The sequence below is a fragment of the Aedes aegypti genome, chromosome 3 (assembly GCF_002204515.2).
Source record: "Aedes aegypti strain LVP_AGWG chromosome 3, AaegL5.0 Primary Assembly, whole genome shotgun sequence".
Lineage (NCBI taxonomy): Eukaryota > Metazoa > Arthropoda > Insecta > Diptera > Culicidae > Aedes > Aedes aegypti.
Window position 1 is genome coordinate 401485419 of NC_035109.1, and position 26059 is coordinate 401511477.

The 26059-nt window shown below is 36.5% G+C and overlaps 1 protein-coding gene across 2 annotated transcripts in view; it reads right to left on the minus strand.

The window, feature by feature from the left end:
- LOC5564131 overlaps positions 1-26059 on the minus strand; it is a 52065-nt gene that overhangs the window by 20428 nt on the left and 5578 nt on the right. The window contains exon 1 of one of the 2 annotated variants that reach the window (XM_021855362.1): positions 9800-10132. The exons of the other annotated variant lie outside the window; for it this stretch is intronic. The gene's annotated coding sequence lies outside the window, so the exon portion shown is untranslated. Of the gene's footprint in view, positions 1-9799; positions 10133-26059 lie in introns of those variants that run through there. 2 annotated transcript variants of the gene reach the window in all.

Consider the following 26059-nt stretch of genomic DNA (forward strand, 5'->3'; position numbering starts at 1 on the left):
TTTCAATGTTAGTTCTTACATCATGGGACAGCAATTGCATTACGGCGCTATAGGATTTCCACTGCTCGTTATTTGTATTTAAGAAAGTCGGATATGACGTCGAATAACCGTTCGGGAGAAATCATTTCTTCAATAAAGTATTAAGAATCTTTTTTGTGCGGATAGACCTATACCCCATTTTAATGTTTGGACCTAGCTTTACATACACATTCCACGGGATTCCCGTGGGTTTTCTTAATTTGGAACTTTTCAATCAATGTATTCTTTTAAATCGGCTGTCCGAACTAGGCACATGAATATTGTAATGTTTTGCAACCTCTTTTAGAGAAGTTCCATAATTATCAATAGCTTTTAACGCATTGAGTAAGGTGATTCTTGAATTATCAGCACGTTCAGTTTTTCTATGTTAAATGCGTATCTTGTTTACTTATAGCTACACAAAGAGCAAACAAAAATTCAATCTCTAATCAGAAACTTTTCACTTGCCCACTGTGATTAGGAAATTGAGGGTTTTTTTATTTAGTTATTTTTAGGTCTGCGTCGAATTAAACTTTTTTTTTATTTCAGTTTGAAACTGTCAGAGAGAACATAGAAGTGGTACAGAAAATTATTTCTCGTAGCTTTTTTTCCACTGAAAATATTTAAATGGGATTGCACCCCACCAATTCATTACGGAGTTTTAGTTGAAAGCCTAACAATCTTTCGCCTTATTATGCAATAAAAAATGAAAAATCTCAGGAATCTTAGCTATCGTAATGTTCTGAATAACCTCAAAGGTTTGAGTTTAAAACGTTAATTCACATATTCAGTAAAATATACAAATTATTTCCACTTACCCCACGGTAACTTATATTTTTCAAAATGCTACCTGTTCTTATATGAAACTGCTTAATGCCAAACGTCTTTATGCGCAATGGATCATCATCCTCAAGAAACTCCATCAGAACTTCATACAGAGATTTTTGCACGATTGTTACCAAAAGCTCTCTGAAATTTTCAGCAAGCGTTTGATCGAAAATTCCTTTTGGAATAACTATAGCATTTTTTATAATGACTTTTGGAGCAATTTTTTGTGGATTCCAAGAAAAAAGATTCTGAAGAATTTAATTGTCTGTATCTATTCTACAGTCATCTCTCCCTAACTCGATATTGAAGGGACCATCGAGTTAGGGAGGTATCGATATACAGAACACAATTTTTTCAATTTTTGAAATTTTGAATATTTCGAAAAAGTACATTCAAAACAGTAAATTAAATGTGAAAAATGGTAAATTTTTAGTACATTTAGCAATGTGACACTTTTTGCATAGGCTTCAAAAATTCAATTTTTTATCACCCTGAAATGACTTGTATACCTTCATTTTACTATCACTATAATCAAAATTATCAAATTCATGAAATTTATTAACATTTAGGGAATATTTGAAACAGTTCATGAAAATATCGAGTTAGAGAGGTAAACTTGCATAGCAAACTGAAACAGATCGCATCGAGTTAGGGAACATCGAGTTAGAGAAGTATCGACTTACAGAGGGATCGAAGTATGCTAGATTGAATGGACCGCGCATTCCATCGAGTTAGGGGAAATATCGAGATACATAATATCGAGTAAGGGAGAGTTAACTGTATATGTATCCCAAGACGAATTTATTATCTTGTGATATTGAGAAATCCCGGCATCATATGTTGGGAAAATTTTGTCATGTGTTTGATCCTTTGGTTGCGTCGCATGTTCCTGCGGAGGCGGGTGATGCGATCAGGATCAATCGTGTTGCGCGTCGCTCGTGTAGCACGGTGAGTTCGGTCGTGAGCCCAACGTTTGTAGGCGGAGTGATAAACCGGGAGAAAGGGATACCAGAACCAATTCCAGAGCAAGGAAAACACGAGCAGCTCACTGTACTGCTGCTAATACCAGGCTTTATTACTAACGGCTTACAACCAATTTCGGTGTTAACTTCACTATTCACTTGTTGACTTCCATATTGATACTGACTCGCTCGAGCCGGGTACCTACTTTTTATAGTGCTGAAATTGGCACGGAAAATAATAACCAGTAAATATTTTAAAACCATTGAAAAATTCCCAATGAGTATTTAGAAACACACATGAAGAGTTAGAAAATAAAATTTTGTTTACCTCTCTTTTGACTTTGGCTCATGACCCCACTGGGAAGCCCTACTCACTACTTTGGGTTTTCAATGAAAACAAATAAATGTCAATGAAAAGTTTAGTTATGTCACAACGACTGATTAAGTGTTATTTATTTTTGAATAAATAAACTCTGATCTATAATTTGAGAATTTTCTTGAAAATACAGCTCTTTCTTATTAGTCTCTATGCTGGATCAGCTGGATTGCCGTATTTTACAGTAAGTGATACACAGAGTTCGCCTAGCGATTGATATGTATTGTCATTATTTTTATAAACCATTGTATTCTTTGCTTTTCATTTATTAAAGGATTCCTATCTCCAACGCAACTCTTCTTGTGAGAATGAAAAATGCCTGGGATTAATGGCTCTTAAAGCACATCCTGGGGAATTCCCTGAAAAAAATTACTGATTACTCATTTTCAATGTAAACAAACGAATGTCAATGAAAAGTTCAGTTACGCCATAACGACAGATTAAGTGTTGTTTAAGGACTGTGACGAAGTTAATTTGTAAAATATAAACAACGATAACTTTGGTACCAATGCATCTCGCTTCAGGTGTGTTTCAATTAATAAGTAATAGTCTCAAACATATGTCAAACATGTAGATAGACCTCTTTTTAGCTCTTTTTATCTGTGACAATGAATCGAAAAAAGCTTTCCTGCGAAAATTTCAAGCACCCACGTGGTTTTAGAGAAAAAAAATGGAACAATTGTAATATATTTTTGTTAATTTTCACTTAAACCGATAATTTGAAATGATTTCATTTAACAGGACGTTAACGTTACAGATTTGATTTTTTTTTTCGGAGTCCTAGCAGGCGTGCAAAAAAGAGGTTACAATGGCAATTGCTAAGCTTTTGGAGTTCTCTATGAAATATGTGGCAAACGCAATAGAAAGAAAGACTTAAAGTAACAGAAAACATCATTAATTCAAGGGTACACCGAAAGTTAGTTATTTATGGACAAATATCGGGACTTGATTTTTTGTTGAAAAAACATTGATTTTTTATATGTTAACAAATAGAATTCGTGCTCATAACATGGATGTAACTATTAGTTCGCGACTGTTGTTTAAACATAATATAGCAAGTGCAAATAATTTTCAGTCATGGGACAACAATTTTGAAGCATATACTCAAACATCAATAATATTTGAAGTGTAGAATTGAAGCTTAGAAAAAAGATACAGGACTTTGAACTTTACAAGTTTAGTTCGTCACAGTCCTTATTTTGGAATAAATAAATTCCGCTTTACAACTTATGAAGTTTCTTGAGAGTGCACTTTTTTCTTATTTGTCTCTATTCAATGCCGCATTCTGCAGAAAGTGATACACAAACTCCACCTAGTGGTGCTATCTATTATCATTATTTTTAAAAATCATTGTGTTACTTGCTTTCCATTTCTTAAAGGACTCTTATCGCAACTCTTCTAGTGAGAATGAAAAATGCCTGGGAGGGATAGCTCTTAACCCTCTAATACCCAACCCCGCCTTTAGACGGGGTACACTTTGGAATTTTGTGTATTTTGTCGTAGCTCGCAAATCAAAATGATTTTATTTTTGGCTTATACCTTGACTCATAACACGCATATAAGGAAAGTTTTTTATGACTTTTAAAACTTTTTTGTATTTTTAGAAATTGTTTGAAAAATTGCATTCTTATATAACCTACAAATGCCTGGGCTTCATTTAACGTGTAATATAAAACATCGTACCTTTTATATTTTTCTACGGTTAACCAATCACAAACGAAGAGCCTGGTGATATTAAAATCATTACAAACCTGTTTTTCCGTTAGTTACACGGAAAATAAAATACGCTCCGAAAAAAATAAAAAATTTAATATTTTTACAAATACCGTAACAATTTAAATTTTTATTATTGCCAAAAATCAACAACTAGAAAAGGCTTCAAGAAAAAATGAAAAAAGCTAGGGATGTTCAAAAATAAAAATTATAAAAATCAAAAACCAAAATTTAAAAATTTGCGAATAAAAATAAATAAATGCCCAAAACGTGTTTAGAACGATTTTAGATAACGAAAAATAATACTTAAATCGAAAATAAAAATTTGGGTATTAGAGGTTAAAGCACATCCTGGGGAATCCTCTGCATAAACTTATTGATTTGCACTGTAATTAACATAAATCATTTTCAATGAAAACAAGCAAATGTCAATAAAAATTTTTAAGCTACGTCACAACGACTGATTAGGTTTCATTTATTCTTGAACAAATGAATTCCACTCTCTATCTGGTGAATTCTCTTGAGAATACACCCTTTTTCTTATTAGTCTCCTTGCAAATTGCATCAGCTGAAGTGCCGCATTCTTACAGTAAGTGACACACAGAGTCCGCCTAGCGGTTCATATATGAATCACGTGCCATTGTCACGTTGAACGGCATCAGATTGCATAAAGCGTCCTATATGCAATTAATCCAGAGCTGGAGTACGAATGGACGGCGCGGCAGTAGAATAGAGGCTTCCACATGTAGAACCGGTAGTCTGACCTTATTGTTTCATTCATAATTGGTATTTGTGGCAATATGAGTGGGACTCGATCTCAGTACAGGGAACTTACCGATAGAATGGAAGATTTCTTTTGATTGAAGGAAATTGGCGTTGATTGCGATGGAATGATTTATTTGTGTTCGATTATTTCCAAAGGAATCCGGTGAAACCTCGACAATGACACACTTGCCCAAAAGGCAAACTCGACACTTCGTTATCGTGTTCGGTAATAGGCACAAAGCACACAATTGTAGAGATAACCTTTGAGCCGTACGAATGAAACTAATGTAAATAAGCGGGAACAGATAAGCAAACCATGCGGTCAGCTAAAACCGATTGCTTGGATCAACCAAGCAGGTATACGCATGGAGAACAAAAAGTTTACACAAAGCGAAGAATTTGAAATCCAATTCTTCAAACGTAAATAGACCAGCTTATCATTTTGCTCGCTGCAGACATACCAGCTCACAAATTGGCTCGAGGTTATTGCTCCTGTAGAACTATGTCATCTGGTCGGCTGTTGGAAGGCATTAGAAACGCGAGAAGCCGTTAAAATGTGTGTGCTTTTTTTTTTCTCAACAGGACGGCACATTGAAGGAGCTAACAGCGCACAGTGGCGGGCCTATTTATAAAATTCGGACATAACGTCAAAAATCGTCCAAGCTGGTTGAAAATTTACATATTTGTTAATTGTGGTTCTCTGATTCCATTTTTGCTGTTATCTTTTCAAAATATATCATGGGTGTTTTCAGTCATTGAGGACTGAGCCTAAAGCATGGTTTAATTTAGATTTAAAATTTAGATTTTCGCTCTAGCCCACTTTTGAGAATGCATTTAGGCCCCATAACAACTGTGCAAAATTTCATCTCGATCGATGAAACTATATTTACGCACCAGCCGTTCAAAGTTTGTATGAGATTTACTATGGGAAAACTTATTTCTGCAAATAAAAATCGCCATAGGTTGCCAATTGACCAATATAAAAATTCTAAACACAGATCTCGATAGGTATTTCTACGATGAAGATTAATGCCGAAGACCGCGAAACAATCATCGGATCTTGTTAAAAAAGTTATTCAATGAAAACCTCTTAGCAAGGCGACATTGATTAACACGTTACGGAATAACAATAAAAACAAAATTGGGCAAAATTTCTGAATAGTATAGTGTTTGACAATATTGTTTATAGTAGAAATACCTATCTTGATCTGTATTCATAATTTTTATAGAGTACAATGGGCGATCTCTGACTATTTTTCTTTGCAGAAGTAAGTTTTCCCATAGTAGAGCTAAAATTTTGCACAATTATTATGGGATCTAAAAACATTCCAAAAAGTGGGCCGGAGCAAAAATCTATTTTTTTTTTGTATAACCGTGTCCGTGTTCCGTAATGGAAAATGTTAGAAGATTCGATTGGTAAAGGTCCCATTGACCGGCAGTCAAGCCACGGTTTATAAGGATTTCGTAAAGTTCATCCAAGGGGAATTCCACATGCATTTTTTTATAAGAATTTCTCCCGGCATCTAGATAGTATTCCTCCAAGGAATTGGACAGAAATGATCTACGGAAATTGTCTACGAATTCATGCAGAGATTTTTCTAGTATTCGGTTTTGATTTTTCCTTCGGGTAATTTGTAGTCTTCAAGAATAATTTTCAGAAACTCCTTAGATAATTTATCAAATTGATTGATTTAAAAACAGAAGGCATGAGTTCATAAGTTTCTTACCAACATTTATTGGAGAGACTCCTCCGTAAACTATTCCAATGATTTTGTTCTGAACTCCACCTAACTTTTTTAGAAGCTTAACTAACAAAACATCTATTTTCTCAACAAATGGCTTCAAATACTTGCTTTCGAATGTATTCAGGAATTTCACTCGAAATTACTCTAAAAAAAATTTAAGGGTATTGTCGATGTATTCCAAGAATCGATTTAAGATTTTCAAGAAACTCTTTCAAATTTCTTCTAACATTTTTCTCTGGTAATACTCAAGGTATTTCCTCCTGATAATATTGGAGACCTGCCATCTCTTCTGCGAGGAATTTTTCTAGATATAAAACTTTCTCATCATAAAATAAGTTAAGATGTATAAGATGTAGTCCTGAAAAGTCTCTGAATTCCTAGTGCATTTTTGGGATAATTCCTGTTTGAATATTTCGAGAAATCCTGAGAAAATTCATTTCATTTTTTCTAGGGAACAACAAGAGAAACTCTTGGACAAATCAATGCGATACGGCTTAGATATAATTCCTGTAGGACCAAGAGATTCATCTCGTAACTTGTTTTTATCTTCTTTTAAGAAGCCTCGAAATATATACAGGAGAAATTCATACATAAATTCCAATTGAGGGCAATCTGCAATCCAAAAACTGTTTAAAACTAGTTGTTCCGACAAACCTTGTTTTGTCCCAAGGCTGTTTGATAATGTGAAACAAAATTCTACTAAAAAGTTCAATTTCCTACCCCTGTTTATCCTATTTTTCCCATGAAGTTCTTCGACTTTTTTACACAATAACACGTCGGAACACTTCAAGAACCCTACTGTGAAAGAATCAGACAAATCCGTTGACTTGTTCTCAAGTTAATTTGTGACATACAAACACCATTCCATTTTTATTTATGTAGAATAGAAATGAATTAAATTGACGCTTATATTGAGCTGTTCGGCAATCTAATCCGCATGGTTTTTAAATTATTTAACTCATAACGCGTGGTTAAGATGAATAAATTATAGGTGAAATTATGAAAAAAATCCACGTGCTCGGCTGGGATTCGAACCCAGGACTCTTGAATGCTAGACGAGAGTTTTACCAACTAAGTGGCTCGGTAGCTTAGTTGGTAAAGCGCTCGTCTAGCATACAAGTGTCCTGGGTTCAAATCCCAGCCGAGCACGTGGATTTTTTTTTTCATAATTTCACCCATAATTTATCCATTTTTGCCACGCGTAATGAGTTAATTAATTTAAAGATAAATTAGTTTGAAGAATCCATTTAGCAATTTCTTGTGAAATTCCTGCCTATGGTAATGCCATATTTGGAGATGTTCCTAGTAAAATTCCTTATCGAATCCTTGAACATTTCCAGGAACATATCCTGCACGATTTTATTTTTATAATATTTGCAGTGTCTGGTTAAACTGTTCAGAAAGATCCTAAGAATTAAGTGTGGTGTAAATTTGGCAAAAAAAAAACCAAACAAAACTTATTGTTATTTCTGGAATCTTTGAAAGAGTTCTTGGAGGAGTTTCGTGAAGGGGGACTATGCACCAGAGAAGAACAGTAACCGCCTATCTCGATGCGTGAAAATGTTCTTCTCAGAAATCGTCACGAAAATCACATTTTTTGATCGCAGTACTGAGAAGAAATGTAATTTCAAATGGGGCTCTCTGTAGGAAATTTTTTGACCTATTAAATCAAGGAATTCCTTTACTTCTCTTGAGTGAAACAGCATACTCAGATTAATTTTACAAAAATCCCGAAGACTAAATTTTCGTTCAATTTATTCAAGTTTATATTTAGGTATTTTCTTACTTAAAGTACAGTGCCAATCCGATTTTGGCAAAATGTCCAAAAATAGCAATGTGTTAAAATTGAGAGGATTTTTTTTAATTAACTGTAACCATCATTAAAATCAATAAACTAAATACAATACATCTGTAGATTCGTCTACAAGATAATCATTGGAACAATCACAAAAAAATGTTTTACCAAAATCGAACCGTTCCACAAACGATTCGTGCAAAAATCTCACGGCACTTTCATTGCGAGAGATATGTATTGCTTGATCCTTTATAGAAAAGATGCTAGGATTGATCGATTGGATGTTGCATACTGAACCGGAGCAGACAAAAAGGTTGATACAGTCAACTCTCTAAAGCTCGATATTTAAGGTACCATCGAGTTAGGGAGGTACCGAGATACAGAACACAAAACCACCCCAGCAACACACATGTTATAATTGTGTATTATTGACTGATATATGACCAAAACTAGTCATATTAGAGTTGATAATACACAATTATAACATGTGTGTTGCTTGGGCAGTGCAACTGCGATACAAGGGACCATCGAGGTAGCCATGAAAACCAACTTTTACTATGGTTCTCTAACTCGATATCGATGTACGGAATATGTAGTAAAGGATATTTGACTGTAATATAGTTAAATGAGGGGACCTTCCTTAGCCGAATGGTTAGAGTCCACGGCTACAAAGCAAAGCGATGCTGAAGGTGTCTGGGTTCGATTCCCGGTTGGTCCAGGATCTATTCGTAATGGAAATTTCCTTGACTTCCCTGGGAATAGAGTATAATCGTACCTGCCACACTATATACGAATGCGAAAATGGCAACTTTGTAAAAGAAAGCTCTCAGTTAATAACTGTGGAAGTGCTCATAAGAACGCTAAGCTGAGAAGCAGGTTCTGTCCCAGTGAGGACGTTAATGCTAAGAAGAAGAAGAATATTTAAATGAGACATTTTGATATCAATTTTTTAGGTTTTGTCCGGCTTTTCACCACTGTGCAACGTCGACGTTGAGTAATGCGCTAATGAAGCTGACAAAAGCACACAGACAGCGCCTGTCTGACTCGCGAAAAACCATATTGAAGCGGAGTGACGATTGCACAGATAAAGACAAAGACGGACAGGAATAAGTTTTTTTTTTCGATAGCAGGAACGTCGTTTTCTTGAGTTGGTCAATACCTTCCATTGTACAAATACAACACACGCGGAAGGTTGAATACCGAACAGTTTACAACTCGATTCGGCATGTGTGTACATCAAATACGAACTGCAAAGCCTACTTAATCGAGTTTTCGCCGTCAAATGCCAGCCAAGAGAAGCGAGCAAAAGTTTGTGTTTTTCACTTACGACATTGAAGTAACAACATGCCAATTAGCCAACACCGAAGGATTACCGACAACAAGAATGATAATCGAGAAATTTTTGAACCGTAGTTAGAGGGGCGTACGTTGTCAAATTCGTTCGCAAATGATATGGAGATTTATAGAAATGTGACCTACTTTGGCTGTTGATTCATTATCTACTTATACTAGAACGTGATTAGTGATAAGCCTATTTGTACATCCTAACTTTGCAGAAAAAGGGCAAATATTTTGAAAGATAGCAACGAGCTTTTACCTTAGATGTTTATCTTCTCAATCGAAAACAACTTGCATCAATCACATCGTAAACACAAACACTTTTAATATGGCCAACTAAGATGATTCTGATATTAGTTTGGCATGCTTTGTTGTTGACGATTTCTCACTAGTTATTTATGTTCCTACCAAACAGCTTCAACTCGTCCCCTCTGCCCGTTCTTCATTTTTTTTTCCACAGGTGGGTAATGTACGATTCGCGAACGCGATCTTTTGTGTAGTACGCCTCGCGCTCGCGCTTTGAATAATTATTCGACAGACACTGGCCGCTGCCGAGCCGTTCGAAAGCTCGCTCACTACTACTGACTGGCACAGGCGATGCGCGGGAGGCAAACCCAAGCGCTTACCTCTAAGACAAGATACCTAACACTCGGCATAGGTCCTTCCGTCGGTGGAAACCTCAGGGAGGTTCGCAGTAACTGAGTCAGTTTGTTAGAATCACTCAAGACTGAACAGGCTCTGAACCACCCTATGCATAAGCGCTGAACAGGTCGTTGAGACGTTCTCACACAGCTGTTTCTTATCGCAGAGACTCACATGGAGAGTTGTCTATACAAACACATTCCATATTTCTTGAACTGATAAGGGTATATGTGAGTCACGATAAGAGCCTCCATCATGTATAAGAACGCAGGAACTTGAACGCTGTGTACTTAATAGGTCTGATAAAATCAAATTGCCAGGGAACAAGGAAGAACTGGAAAACGCACGCCTACTGCGGTTGAGAGGCACTGTAATCGATCAATTGTCACTGGCGGTGAAACCCAATCCGGTTATGCTAATTAATTCGCACCAGGTGAATCGAATCAGTCAACCAGAAAGAATAGAATGGAATATTATATTCTCTCTGGGATGTGAAATACTGACGTTTCCATATGGGTTGCCGTTGCATAAACCAGTCGCTCTAGAGTAGATCCCAAGTTATAATCTATTTAAAATACGCTAGTCCGCGAACGGTTGAACGCTCAACGAACAGATGAATGGTGACTTGCGAAAAATACATTACGGCTTGAAACTAATCGGCTTCTAGCTACAGCCAACTCTCCGAAGATCGGTATTTTACTATGCGACTTGAGCGCATTAATAACACAGTCAACTTTCCCTTACTCAATATTTCATATCTCAAAATCGCGTTGGTCTCTAACGGTTTTCAAGGCTTCCTCGATAGTCCCTTAGATCGCATTTGCACTGGTTTTGTGTTCTGTAACTCGATACCTCCCTAGCTCTATAGTCCTTTCAATATCGAGTTATGAAGAGTTGACCGCAATTTGAAAAAAATGTGTAATTTCAATTAAACTGACTGTTTCATAATTGAAATCCGAGTAGGCAGAGTCGACTGTACGTCGAAGGTTGTCGTGTGCCTTGCAAGCCAATGATTGCTTTGATTCAATGGGAAGTAAGAGTGAACTTTCATTCATTGCAATTATAAACACAACCGGTTCTTGACGGAGAAGTTAATGCGTTGCGACCATAACAGTTTTTTTTGACATTGAATCTGTCGCATCGTATAGTTCGTGATCTTTGGACATGGCAGGCGGTTGGCAGTTCTATTGCGTGAATAATCATAGAAAACTTGTATATCTGCAATTTTTATCCAATAATTCTCGCGGAACATTACTAAAGGACCTATGTACAAATGAGAGATTCTCTCCTCTCTCTGTCTCTTTCGATTATAACAGTGGAACACTAAAGATTTTGGGAAGTTTTTCACTATAGATCGAAAGTCAATTTCCTTGACTAGCGTTTCATACAGAAAACGCAACAGAAGAGATTAATGTGACTTAGTTATTAATGAAAGAGAAAGTAAACAAAGAGAGCCTCTCAATGTTAGATAGGTCCTTTAGTTATGTTACGCGAGAATTAATCGATAGCAAAAAACGCACAACTACAGCTTAGAATTCATGCTCTTGAGATAAGGATTGCAATAAAAAAGTCCACAAAAAAACTAGTATATTGCTTCTGCTTTGTGATAAAAAGGGTTGTTTTCTTCTCCTATTATTCCATGATGATTTATGGTAATCTGCATTTTATATACTTAATTAGAATCAGAAGTTTTTGAAGAATTTGAATTCTACTTATTGGACACTGATTATGTATATAAAACTGCCATTATAAAATCATATACATGGTGATGGGCAATGGACGGGTGGTTAAGTGACCTTTGAGTTTCTGAGGGCCACATCGATGACGAGAACGGGTAACTATGGGATGTGATGCTGCCGTTTGCATTAGTAATCCTTTATAAGAGAGATTCGCGGAAGCTGACATTTCTGTCAAAGTGTGAGCCAATCGAGCAGCGAGAGCTGTCAAATTGTGAGCCAAAATGTTTTGAACTTTTCTAGAAGAGTAATGTAATCCGCTTGAAATTATTTCGGTAAAAGAAATTTTACATGAAGCAAAACAAATAAAGTTTTTTCTTTTTTAATTTTTTTTAAGGCGATTTTTAGTTGTTGATTATTTTTGGCTGTTTATTAGGATCACTGTTTATAAAGGATCACTAGTTTGCATGATACAGGTACTCATCAACCTCAGCGACAGTGGGACGTGGAATAACAACGGTCGAAAGAACATTGCTTCAATCGAGCAGATCGACGTATTTCGGCACTATCACATACACCGACAGCGAGAATTCCATCCGGCTGTGGTAATCTTCGGGATGGGGCACGCTATGTCTAATCCAGCAGATTATGCAAATCGAATATACCTCGGATTTTTGCCGCTAGAGTTCAGTAATTGGGTTATATTTTCATAATCGGAAGGTTTCAAAATATTCCATCGGTGAAATTTAGATTTTTTTTTCCATTTTTTAGCCATTTTTTCATATACAGACTATGAAAATCACGTTTTCCTACACATTTCAGACCATACAAAATGTATGGGAAAAATTTCACCGATAAAATATTTTATAACCTTCCGATTATGAAATTATTGACCAAACATTCGATCTTTATAATCTGCTGGTTGAGACATAGCGTGTGGGTTTAATGGCAAACTGACAGTTTTTCGGATAGACCACGCATTGAGACTTGCACATATGATAAGCTCTTTGTTCTAACTGTATTTCGATGGCATAAAATGACAAGCATCAAAGAGGAAAAGAAGTGAAAGGTTCAAATGTTTCAGACACAGGGGTAGTTCAATTTGAGCTTGAGCTTGAGCTTGAGCTTGAGCTTGATTGGCCGCCCGTGGATGCACTCCAGTATCGCCAGATCAGCTGCACTTACACAAGGAACCAACCGAATGACTGCTTGGGACTAACAGGCATCCTCAGTGTATAAGTGCTGGTGATCTTCTATTTTTAGGCAACAATGGCACCTGCCACGTCAGAATGCAGACCAATGAGGGGAAGGGGGAGGAATTGATGATGCATTGAACTGACTCCCACGTAGACCGTATATTCCACTGCATCCACGTCAGTTCATGCGTGAGTGTATGGAATGGAGGAGAGGCATGGCAGAGAGGTTTGCTTTTGTGGTTAGCAGACTGCCTATGTATCAGGCGTAAGAAAGGCGTGCGCGTGGAAGTAGGAAGCGTTAGGGAAACGGTTTCTTGTCCGTCTCTGGTTCTAGCGTTTGCTATGAACGAATAGTTTGAGTGTGGTATATTTAGATTGGAAGATAGAGAGTTCTGTTTGATACTTCGACCTTGACACTTGCTTTTCCCGGGGCAAGCGACGAGGGCAGGATCAAACATGTCGCGCGTCGGTCTCGTAAGTGAAAAAGTGGCGTGATCGATGAGTTCGGTTGAAGAAAGTGAAAAAGTGCCGCGATCGGTTAGTTCTGTTTGATACTTCGACCTTGACACTTGCTTTTCCCGGGGCAAGCGACGAGGGCGGGATCAAACATGTCGCGCGTCGGTCTCGTAAGTGAAAAAGTGGCGTGATCGGTGAGTTCGGTTGGAGTAACTGAAAAAGTGCCGCGATCGGTTAGTTCTGTTTGATCCTTCGACCTTGACGCTTGCTCCTGGGCAGTGCGTCAAGAAAGCCCGAACAGTTTTTTTTTTTTATTCTTTTTGGGTCGCGCGCTTATTTTTTTTTTTTTCCTGAATGCTTTTTTATAGCCGAGCAAACGAGTGAAGCCGAAAGTGGATTGTGGCTGCTCAGTCAAGGATAACGGATCAATTGGTGAGCTCGTTTCATGCTACTATTTCTAATCTATAAAATATGTATGACTGCACATTCAATCGTTACAATGGTGGGATGTAAATATGATTTTTCAACAAACTATGGATGGTTCGTCACTGTGAGTGTCGACACAAACTCTGATTCATGATTTATTTATGTTTAACATTTTTTTTTTTCAGAACACCTCTTATATACCTTTATTTTTGTAATTAAAAAAAACTTTGAATGGTTCGACACTACAAGTGTAGACTTGCGAAAGGTTCACTTTATTCAACAAACTTTGGATGGTTCGCCACTGTAAGTGTCGGCATAAGAATAAGAGTGTTCTATGATGTCCCAACCAATCGAGTTTTTTGTTTCTTTTCAAATGAGTAAAATATAATAACACATGCTTTCGTCCTGACAGCTGTAGGAATGTTACATTTAGGTATTTGTTCAACAAACTTTGAATGGTTCGTCACCTCAAGTGTCGGCATAATTTTTCTCTACATAGAAATTATTCATATCAAATGAAAATATTATATTTACGTATAAGCATGTTTATATCTCACAAATCATTGTTTATCATGGTCTAATCGCTTATCAAAGTGAATCCTATGACCCAACGATCCTCCCCATTAACAAACATCCCTCTCAGTAACCTTTGTGGAGATGCAGAGGCAAACACGGTCTCCAAAAAGCAAAGGTTACACACTAACATTCCTTCCCCCAATCCCACCTGACTGCAAGGACGTGGCCGGCGCCGTTATTGACCCTGTATAAATAGAGGCACTGAATTATGCACACTGAAGAAGATTATGGCCAATCCCAGCCGAACTTCTAGTTGATTCTTTGTGCATTTTCACTGACTTCGGTCAATCACGGAATAGCAACCATTGATATGTGTAGTCAGTCTAAGCTAAGCTAAGCTAAGCTAAGCTAAGCTAAGCTAAGCTAAGCTAAGCTAAGGTATATTTAGATTGGAAGATAGAAGCAAGTGAGAGATATACAACTACAAAGTACGAGGAAAGGGACGGGCCTGGGATTGAACCCATGACCTTCTGCATATGAAGCAGAAGCGGTAGCCATCAGACCACCAACCCCGTCTAATTAGAGCAGGTCACGGTATCATTTTGCGGTTTACCGTTTTGTGTGTTTCAGACACAGGGGTAGTTCAATTTAATACCAAACACACTGTATATGATTTTGTAATGTGGCTACTGCACACATTTTGCTTGCGAGTTTTGATTTCAACACGGATTGTTGGAAATTTCTTAAAGATTTTATCAAAGGTAAACTGTAGAAATTAACTCTTTTTTGATTATAATACTATTTTCTTAATATATTTCAGCATATTTAACCACTCTTCACGAGGTTTATCTTGTTCGTTGAAGTATTATACAGTTAAACCTCCATGAGTCGATGTTCCTTTATTCGATATCGACTCATGGAACCATACTAAAAATCAAATTCCATGGTTCCCAAGTAACACAACTTGTCATATAACTGTTTGAAATGCACGTTTTATACATGTTCGATTGTTATTTTCTATTATTACTGACTTAATATCGTACGCTTGTATAGTTCGAACAGCGCAAAAAATGGCGGCTTATATAACATCTTACTTATGTCCCGTAGTCAAACCAGAGCACGTATAATTCTGTTCAATGGACGATTTATAGACGTATTTTTAACATAATAGAAGTAACGACTGAATCTCAAACAGCAGTTAGTTATATTAAGGAATTCTGTAAGAAATACATGCAAACAAAAGATGTGAATTTGGCAGCTACTTTCATTTGTTGTAATCAAGCTGATTTCAAGCAATATAACTTGCAAAGCCCATTTATATTACAGCAAGGTGTATCAGTTGCAATGTAGCTGTTTGCTAGTGATTGTACTTGCAGAAAGCATTTATATAACAAAACTTCTTATCATCAATTTCAATAACGTGGAAATCAAAATAGATTGTACACATAAATACAAAAAAACATTTCTGGTTATACTTATACATCTTATCCCAAAAAGTTATTTCTAAGTAATGATGTCGATGATTTTTTATTATTTGGTTTTACTATTAAAGAATGCATTATTTTCATTATTTTTATTAATATGAGTCATGTTTCCAATGCGGTTCGACATATACGGTGCAGTTTTTAATTTGACTCTCAGAAAAATCATGCGCCTTTGATGTAATGAAATAATGGAATACAAAATTATTAAAATTGCAGTTTTTTGTCAGATTAGTTTTGACTCACAAAAAAACAATATGGCACGAAGCTTATAGTGCTGTTTGAAAATGTTTGGAATACGTATGAAATATGAACTTGTATTATATTTCAATAACTGGATATTGAATCGGTCATATTAATTCCATATGATAATGTTTCTAATTTACAAAAAAAAAAACACATCTGGATCGCATAACAAAATTGAATTCAGATCCCTTATCTAAAGTTTGGAGTTCATCTTCCTAGCTATCATAGTTGCATATTTTTAATCGGTACTTTGATGTTCATTTTTTCTGATTCAACAAATCTTACTTCAATAGTGGTCTCTGCTCTCGTGTACATACACGTTTCATGTCACCAACACTACTTAAAGAGTGCTGGTGGAAAATATAAACAAAGATCAGCTGTTCCCAGCAAAATCAAACGGCGGTATTTTTCACCAGCAAATTTGCGCATGTGTTCGTGACACCGTTCGGCGAGAGCTCAATTAAGATGTTGACATTACGTTCAACATATGTCTTGATGACAGCTTAACAACAGGTATGCGAAAACACTTATAATATACGTTAATAAAACATCTTAAGAGCAAATTCAAAAAATATTCTCGAATAAGCTATTATTTTGTTTTTGCGATAGTCATTATAACATCCTAATAATTTAATTATAGCTTCTTTTTCAAAACCAAATAAAACGTCAAAATATTATTTGTTTGTAAACAATGCAGTAATAATGATGGAGGCAAACAACACAAAAGCTTCCATTTCATCAAAAAAAATATTCTTTGATTTTAAACCAATTTCGGGACTTTCAAAAATGGTAGAAATGTATTCGAACGAGAGTGTAGCGGGCTGTTGGTGACAAAGTGAAAACAGTGATACGGCATAAGCAATAGTGTAAGTTCTAGCGTAAAACTCGAGACGAAACTGTACGGTACCAGATTAAAAAGCCATCAATGGAGCAAAACGCCTTTAAAACATTTTTACTTGTGTAGTACACCATTGTTTTCAGGATGCTACAGTATTTCAATAAATAATTCCAACCTAACGAGGCTGTTGACCTGGCACACGTGAAAATACTACGAAAAGTGAGTTGTTTCTGTCGTGTCGTCTTTGAAGCTTTTACCAGCTGATCTTCCATTGCTATGGCGAAACAGGACTATCAGAATTTGGGAAGAAAACACTGGCAGACGGGATTGGGTAAAAAATGATGCAGGTCAATTCGAACAATCATCTGACGGCAATTCACTTTTATGTTTATGAATTCGGTAACCAATCAATCATAAACAAAAATCTTTGAAGCTTATTTTTGTCAATGGTTATAAGTACTTATGAAGTTATAATAACGCTCATGGAACTATATTTTTACCAAGGCAATTGGTCACTTCTTGATTTAATGTGATTATAATATGTTTTAGGAAAACTATTTTATAGCTTCAATATTGCAAAAGTTGTCATGGATTTCATTTATAAACCTCTTATATAACATCATCTTCTACCTGTCACTTATAAAGATGTTTTTGGTGTTACTTGGGTTACTATGATGGTTCCCTCAAACGCCTTTCATTGTTATTCAATGACTCGATATTTCCATGAGTCGATGGTCCCTGCAATATCGACTCATAGAGGGTTGACTATACTTCAAATTCCATGCAACTATGAAACTTCTGAGATCTGCCTGACGTTATATGAATGATTTATTTTATTTGACAGCTAGTTTTGGGCTTCATATTCAGGGAAATTTGTCATTATTTACATATTTGATAATTTAATTTTCTATGACTTCCTAATCGAATATGAATCGAAATATGAATATAAAATGATAAAAATTTTATTAAAATAAATGTAAAAAAAAAATTAAACCGGTTTCTTACGTAATCAAATTAAGAAAAAAATTACAACCTTTTGTCTATATATATTAGCTTGGGAGCAGGAGCTACTAACCAGGACTGCAAATTGAAGCGAGTATATGCTTCCAGTATTATTCCAATTATCTACCAATCGGCGGATTACTTCTGATGCTGCCATTGGCTGAAAGGCAAACCGTTAACATTCGTTCAACACTCCAACTATTGTGAACGGGTTTTCAAGGATGTAGAGAGCAATATCTGGTCAAAATAGATGTATGATAAGTTATATTTTCTTGCCACTCGTTATGTCTGAAATAATAATTTTTACATTTTCATCGATTTTTTCAATTTTGCGATGGCCTATTTAATCAGGTTCAGATATCTCGGATCAACCAAGTAATCCACCATTCCTCAAAAGTTCAACAAATTATATCGATTTTACATTGCGATCAACAAAGATTTGTAATGTTGTTAAATGTAAAGATGAGTTTGTCTTTAAAATTCGAAGCTGTATGATTTGGCCGAATTTGGCGAAGCTGGACGCCTTTTAGTATGTCTTTGAGGTCTTTGTGAATTCCACGAAGACCGGTGCTGTGTATGATAATAGTTTAGTTTGCAGTCTGGCCTTTAAGCTAAATGCTTGGACTTTTGTCCATAGCCTCTGCGTTGTGGCCGCAATCAGTCTTGGGAACTGTGACCACAATTCACCACAGTTCATCGATTCTGCCATTCCACCAAAACACAAAGCAGCAGCAGCATCAATACCATCAGGCGTTGCGCTGCCAACGGTTCACACACTGCTTGACTGTTTTTGTCTCTCCACTATGACCATTTTCGGGCAGCCATTCCAAGCTGAATGATTGAAAAAAGTGTTAAATCATTCAATCGCTAATATTTCGCTTGTGTTTTCAACTAATTGAAATCTATTAGCTCTAACAGAAAGACCACAATCATTCCGTTACGATACATATAAACAAGTTCAATTTCATACTGCCTTTATCGAGCAAAAATGCAAAACCCCGAAAACCGCAAAAATCGTGTCACCACTGTGCTCGAGTCATTTCGCATTCGGGGTTGAAAAACGTTAGGAAGAAGAAGATTACATTTTTTGAAGAGCCGTGACATTTTTTGTTTTGAACCGTCATGGTTTGCTTTGGATTTTGATGGTCGTGTAGAAAGATGTAAATGTAGAGGCGGTAAATGTTTGCTCCAGTACTTTTCTCATCCCTGGCCGCAATACATGATTAAACTAGACAATTTGTAGACTGCAGTATCTGTTTTTGAAAAGCACATAAAACTTCAAAATTGATTCTTTAAGAAAATCAGCATTTAAGAGTATTTTGCAACAGGCTCCCTACTTCATATAATTATTCGAATTTCAATGCAGCAACTATCCCATTTTTGTTTATTTATTAAAATAAATTAAATGGTATGTAGTACTAAATTCGGGTTTGTTTACTTAAAGGTATTCCACTTAAAAGCTCGATGATTTATTATCATTGATTTTAGTGTTAAAGGAATTTTACTCTTCTAAAGTTTGTTTGGTTGTTATTATTAGGCATACAGTTAACTTTCTCTTACTCGATATTCCGTATCTCGATATCGAGTTAGAAAATCAAAGTAAAAGTTATATCTCTTGAGATATAGCCTTGAAAAACATACACCAATCACATCGGAGTCCACCAGTATCGGAAATATGTAGTTGTAGAAATATTTCTACCCAATGTCTTTAGTAATCATTTTAACAAAATTTCACCATTTATTATTTTTCCTTTAATTTCTTAACCCGTATAGGCCTGAGTGAAAGAAAAATTACTAAAACTTTCACCGCTCAGTGAATACTTAACGGATTTCAATTATTTTTTGTCAGTATACTCGTACACATATCTAGTTTCTAAAAGTGGTCAAAGAATCTCGGTAATGTTCCTGTGGCCGGAGTTATTGCGGTGGATCACTGGGTCAGGTCTGGTGACAAAGGATTTGTGCTTCTGTGCCCCTGGAGGTAGGCAAAGTTCAAGTCACAGATAATTTACAGAATCGACTATAATGTGACCACTATATCAAGGAGTTTTAAGAAAAACGCATCAGCGTAAACCTTTTGATAATCGATTAAATTGAATAATTATGTCAACTGCATTTGATTGATCCTACAAATGACCTTTTTCGGGTCCTCGGGATGCCTCAAATTTATGATAAAATGCACAATTTGTATCTTAACATCTGTGTCAAGCTTACGGGAACGCATATTAGTGAACTATTATGTTCGATCTATACTTTTAGAGTTTAGAAACAGTTTAATACCTTACAAATCTAGAGCCGGTTCTTCAGGACATTAAGTCCGAATGGCCTCATCTGGTACACTCTAAACAATGCAAAATTATGCATTTGTAATATTGAATATCAGATCTTAATGATTGGAAATAAATAAAGATAACTTGGTATGTCCCAAAAAATCGAATTTTTCTACCCGACTTGACCCAGTGACCCACCGTGATAACTCCGACTACATGATTATTCCCGAGTTCCTTCGGCCTTTTCTAGAAACTAGTTATGTGGGCCAGTATACTGACTAAAAAATATTTGAATCCGTTAAGTATTCGCTGAGTGGTATAGGTTTTAGTATTTTTGCTTCTACTCAGGCCTATACGGGTTAATCAACTACGCAATGGAAGCGTTAGGTCATTCCTCATTCTACGCAATCTTCTTCTTCTTCTTCTTCTTCTTCTTCTTCTTCTTCTTCTTCTTCTTCTTCTTCTTCTTCTTCTCCTTTTTGGCATTAACGTCCTCACTGGGACAGAGCCTGCTTCTCAGCTTAGTGTTCTTATGAGCAATTCCACAGTTATTAATTGAGAGCTTTCTTTGCCAAAGTTGCCATTTTCGCATTCGTATATTGTGTGGCAGGTACGATGATACTCTATGTCCAGGGAAGTCAAGGAAATTTCCATTACGAAAAGATCCTGGACCGACCGGGAATCGAACCCAGACACCTTCAGCATGGCTTTGCTTAGTAGCCGCGGACTCTAACAATATGGCTAAGGAAGGCCTCTATGCAATACATGATCAATTTTCGAAGACCTCCACGAACCTTCAGAGACCATTGGAAAGGTTCGTGGTCTTCCGGAAGCCTTTGCGAGTTTTAAGGGACCTTCGAATACCGTTGTGAACATTAACAGACTTTATGGACTGTCTCAGATCTATGAGTACATTTACTTTTAAGGACCTTGGCAGACTTCTACAGACCTTCGTGAACCTACGTGGAACTATTGGGGCTTTGGAGACTATCGCGAACTTTCGTGACTCACATCTGTGGATTCTTGATGACTTGAATAATTACTTATATTGGCTGCGGACCACTTACAAGCCGATTTAAAATGGCCGCCAATCAATTGAACCGCCACTAATCGAATCTACAGAGTATTTATTCTGTGGGATCGAGTTACTTTGAATCTAAGTACTAAGTCATTTAAATGATATGTAGTTTTAATTGTATTAGTGTATTATAAGTTAATTTTGGTGTTTAATCTTGGAGGAGAATGGCATATCACCTAAAATAACCCTTGTGCTAAAATATATGTTTTTATTGGTTATGAACATAATATAAGCCTTAATTCCAGTAACTATGAAAAAATACTTTTCACTTCAAAGAACAGCCTTTGATCGAAAGAAGGAAAAATCTTGTTTGAAAATGTTCGCAAGTGTAATGCAAATAATCGTTTTATCAAATATGTACAAAGAACTGCCGATTATTTAAAAAAGATAAAATTGCCAATTAAAATATAAGCTAAATTTATGCTGATAGTAATGAAACCAGTATAACTCGAAAGAACAGCCAATGTTTAAAAGCAGGTAAAAATTCGGATGAAATCATTAAAAACTTTTAAAACTTTACAATACCTTTGGTAGTCTGGAGACGAATCAACTATCAGCTAAGTATCTTGACGCAATGTGTGAGGACGTCCCGTCACATCATAAAAATCAATAAATTAATTAGCTGATCAGTTATTGGGTCACACTCATGAATACTACACATGAGCGTTGTAGAAATTTGTTCGTTTTCTGTTCGTAATTTGGCCAAACGGCAAACGACCCGTTTGGCCAGATGGCATTTGGTCAAATGGCGTTCGGCCAAATGGTCGGACACTCTAGGAATCAATTTATTTACACATGTTTGAATTGTTTATTATACCGTTATATGTTGAGTTTACATCAACTCAAAGTTAGGAACCTTGGTGAAACGAATAAACTACATAACATGCACAATATACTTAAAATTGCGTTTCTGCCGTATTACTTCGCTGTCCCTTAAAATAATTTACCGTATTGTAGAGATCCACATAATAGAAGACCATATTATCAAATCGCGTTGTACGAGACCTGACTGTACCTGAGTTGTTTCTTAAATCCATTCAACTCCAGACTATTTGCTATATTCGTAGCACATTAAGCCGATTATTTGCCTTACACTTTCCAAGCAAATAGGGAAGACAATCGAGTCTTATCTGTCCTCACCGGCACCACAGTGAATACATCCATATAGTTGGTGATTTATTTTCAGCGATTTTCAGCCCTAATGAAATCTTATCAGTATTTCATGGGTTATCAATCTTGACGGCCTACGTGATAAGTTAACCTAGGTCTAAAACAGTTAGCGATAACGTAACCGGTCGAAGGACAGTGATCCACTGGGGCTAACGAGTCTTCAAAGAAATTAAGAACACTCAAGTAAAGCGACATATAAGTCTGGGATAACTTCCATTCGGTTGACAACATTCGTAGAACATACATATGTGCAAACTTTATCTTCAAAGCAATCAAAAGAATGTGAGTGTACGGCTGTCTTGAAGTGCTAGCGGTATTCTAGTAGATATTATTACAATTACACTGCTTGTAACCGCATATCAGTCCTTTGTGTTTATTGTTGGTATTTCATTTGCCCTATCGTGCACAGTCAGACTTTACATGGAGTCGCTCAAAGCCTACTTTTTCAATATGGGACTGGCATGCAGTTATATAGATTACACCTTCAGCTTCAGTTGAAGCGTGTCTATATCTGAGTACCTAGTCTAGAGTATTCGCAGGCAAGTGTCTTGTTGCAAGCCTCTAATTGCCGGGTTAGACGTGCGTCAAACCGGTACCGGAACGATTAACTTACCGTTTGATGGATTGATTAATATTTTTCTCGTAACAGTGGCTCCCATTTCAACACGGGTTTCATTTTAATCCACTTTTTGCATTTGATTGATAATTTGTTTCTTGGAACTCCAAATTTATGTCCGCATATACGAGCTTGGAATGGGGGCTAATAATAATCATTGTTCATCATTATCTTTGGGTGCTATCGCGTTTCACACAACATCCATAAAATTACTTTTTAGCCCACTCAGGCAGAATATAAAACTGGTTTGACGTTTTTTTTGCTCACTTTCCGGTAATTTGCTTCGCGCTCCTATATTCCGGAGGACGAAGACATGCGCCAAAAAGCGGAGAGTAAATTAAGAAAACTTTCTGCTTCTATGATTAGCACGCACAGATGATTCAAAGTGTTAATGGCAAAAACTGCTTTGCTTTGGCTGCCTCGCTCCACTTGCCATGAAGTGTCACTAGTTCGAAGTAGGGCAACAGCACCTATTTTCAACTAACGAGAATCCTGATTGTGAATCACTGTTCAGTAGTGAAACGATACGCTTACCCTATAATCTATAAAAATCTGTCAAGACTTCAACCGCCAGATTGTTTAAACGGTTATTGTACACCTCTGGGTCAATTAAAAATAATTAGATGAGATATTGACCGTCAAAATTTTTTTTGAACGTTCTATTTCAATGCCAAAATTCGTTTATGAGTGTTTTCAATTGCATAAAACGATTTGGTCTAGTGAGGGCATTTTTATATTTAACTGTTAATTTGCCGGCTCATGCGCTATGAGCATGTACGGAGCCATGCTTACATAAAATACCGTTTTTTTTTCAAACAAAGCTTATCCGATGGATTGGGTTAATGTGCTTAAAACCATAATAAATTATTAAATTTCTGCGTTAGTTTTCCTTTCAGTTCATATTTTATACATATTGAGCGTTTCTTTGGAAAAATTGACGAACGGATGCCATTAGGGGTGCACTTTACTTTGGTGAACAGTGAAATCAATTGCTGTCACCATGTTTGTTGTCTTTATTTAATAGGTTTTGAGCCTAACGCTGGTTTACCTTTTTCCAATTGTTTAAATTTATTGTAAGTGATGGTAAGAACAAAAGTTGGACGCAAAAAAGTAGAACTCGTAAAAGTAGAAAGTACTGTGTTGCACCGAAATCTGTACCGGATTAAAAAACGTACATTTCAAACAAATAGTAGACATTTTAAGTTTGCATACTATTTCATACAAAAAGCATAGCATATCATAGCATAGACTGACTGTACATATCATTGGTTGCTACTCCTTGATTGATCGGAACTCATAGGAATTGCACTGCGATTCAAATGAATAAGGGATGGATATTTCCGCTTATTCTCGAAGTGCACATTTTAGCAGATTTCAATAACGGCGCCGGCCAAGTCCTTATAGTCAGTTGCGATGGAGAGGAATGTCATTGTGTAATGATTGTTGCTTTAGAGACCGAAAATATCTCTGCATCTCCACAATCACCACGGGGAGGGTATTGGTTAGTGAGGACAGAGCCGTAGCGTTGCCTGACGGCGCCCTCAAAGCTTAACCTTGTTTTACTTTTAATTTAACACATTTGTGTTAAACATACTAGAAAATTCAACAAGGATTTAATTTGAAATTATATGGTGAGGACTTTAAGAATTCATCACCCTAATCTTCAAACGCCCAGATAGCCGTAGCGGTAAACGCGCAGCTATTCAGCAATACCAAGCTGAGGGTCGTGGGTTCGAATCCCACAGGTCGAGGATCTTTTCGGGTTGGAAATTTTCTCGACTTCCCAGGGCATATAGTATTTTCGTGCCTGCCACACGATATGCGCATGCAAAAATGGTCATTGGCACAGTAAGCTCTCAGTTAATATCTGAGCAATTCTCGCTGAAGCCAGATTTTTTCACTCAAAATAATACTCTTATTCTTCACTTGACTCAAATAAAACACCAACGATTAAAAACTTGTTTCTTTGTTGTTCAGAAAATAATGTTTGCATTGATTGTACTCGCCATATACGTCAAAATCGTAGAACATGATTTAGAAAATCGTTCATTTCATAGGGTAAATACCATTGCTCACCTAGTTTCTGTAGCCTACCTTACGCAATTTTTTCTCAGCTTTCTGATGGTGATCTCAGAATTCAAAACGAGCGGTGCGCTAATGGTGAAAAAACGATTTTTCTAACAAAATTCAAAATGGCCGCCAAAATTTTTTTAACTTTAAATTAAAGCTATATCCTTTCTCTATACGATGCCACTAAGTTTGCTATGTGTTCCAAGCGAAATATGAGACATATCACGTGAAGAAATACCCTATATTTATCAAAATATGAGCTTTTTCGCAAACTGTTTAGCTAGCTGGCGTACGAGGGGTCCACCAATTTGAGAAAACAGAAAGGACCACCCTTAAGTTTTATCAAAAACTACCGATCAGTGACATAAAATTGAAATTCTAAAGATGGGTGCCGATGGCGGCCTGGTTTCAGCGAGAATTGCTCATCTGTGGAAGTGCTCATAAGAACACTAAGCTGAGAAGTAGGCTTTGTCCCAGTAAGGACGTAACGTCAGAAGAAGAAGAAGAAGAATCCTCAAATGTATCACGACAAACCATAAGTAAGAGGTAAATTTTGGAATATATTAAACTTAAATTTTGGAATATATTAAACCTTAGAGGGCCCATATAGCCGTAGCGGTAAACGCACAGCTATTCAGCATGACCAAGCTGAGGGTCGTGGGTTCGAATCCCACCGGTCGAGGATCTTTTCGGATTGGAAATTTTCTCGACTTCCCAGGGCATAGAGTATCTTCGTACTTGCCACACGATATACACATGCAAAAATGGTCATTGGCATAGTAAGCTCTCAGTTAATAACTGTGGAAGTGCTCATAAGAACACTAAGCTGAGAAGCA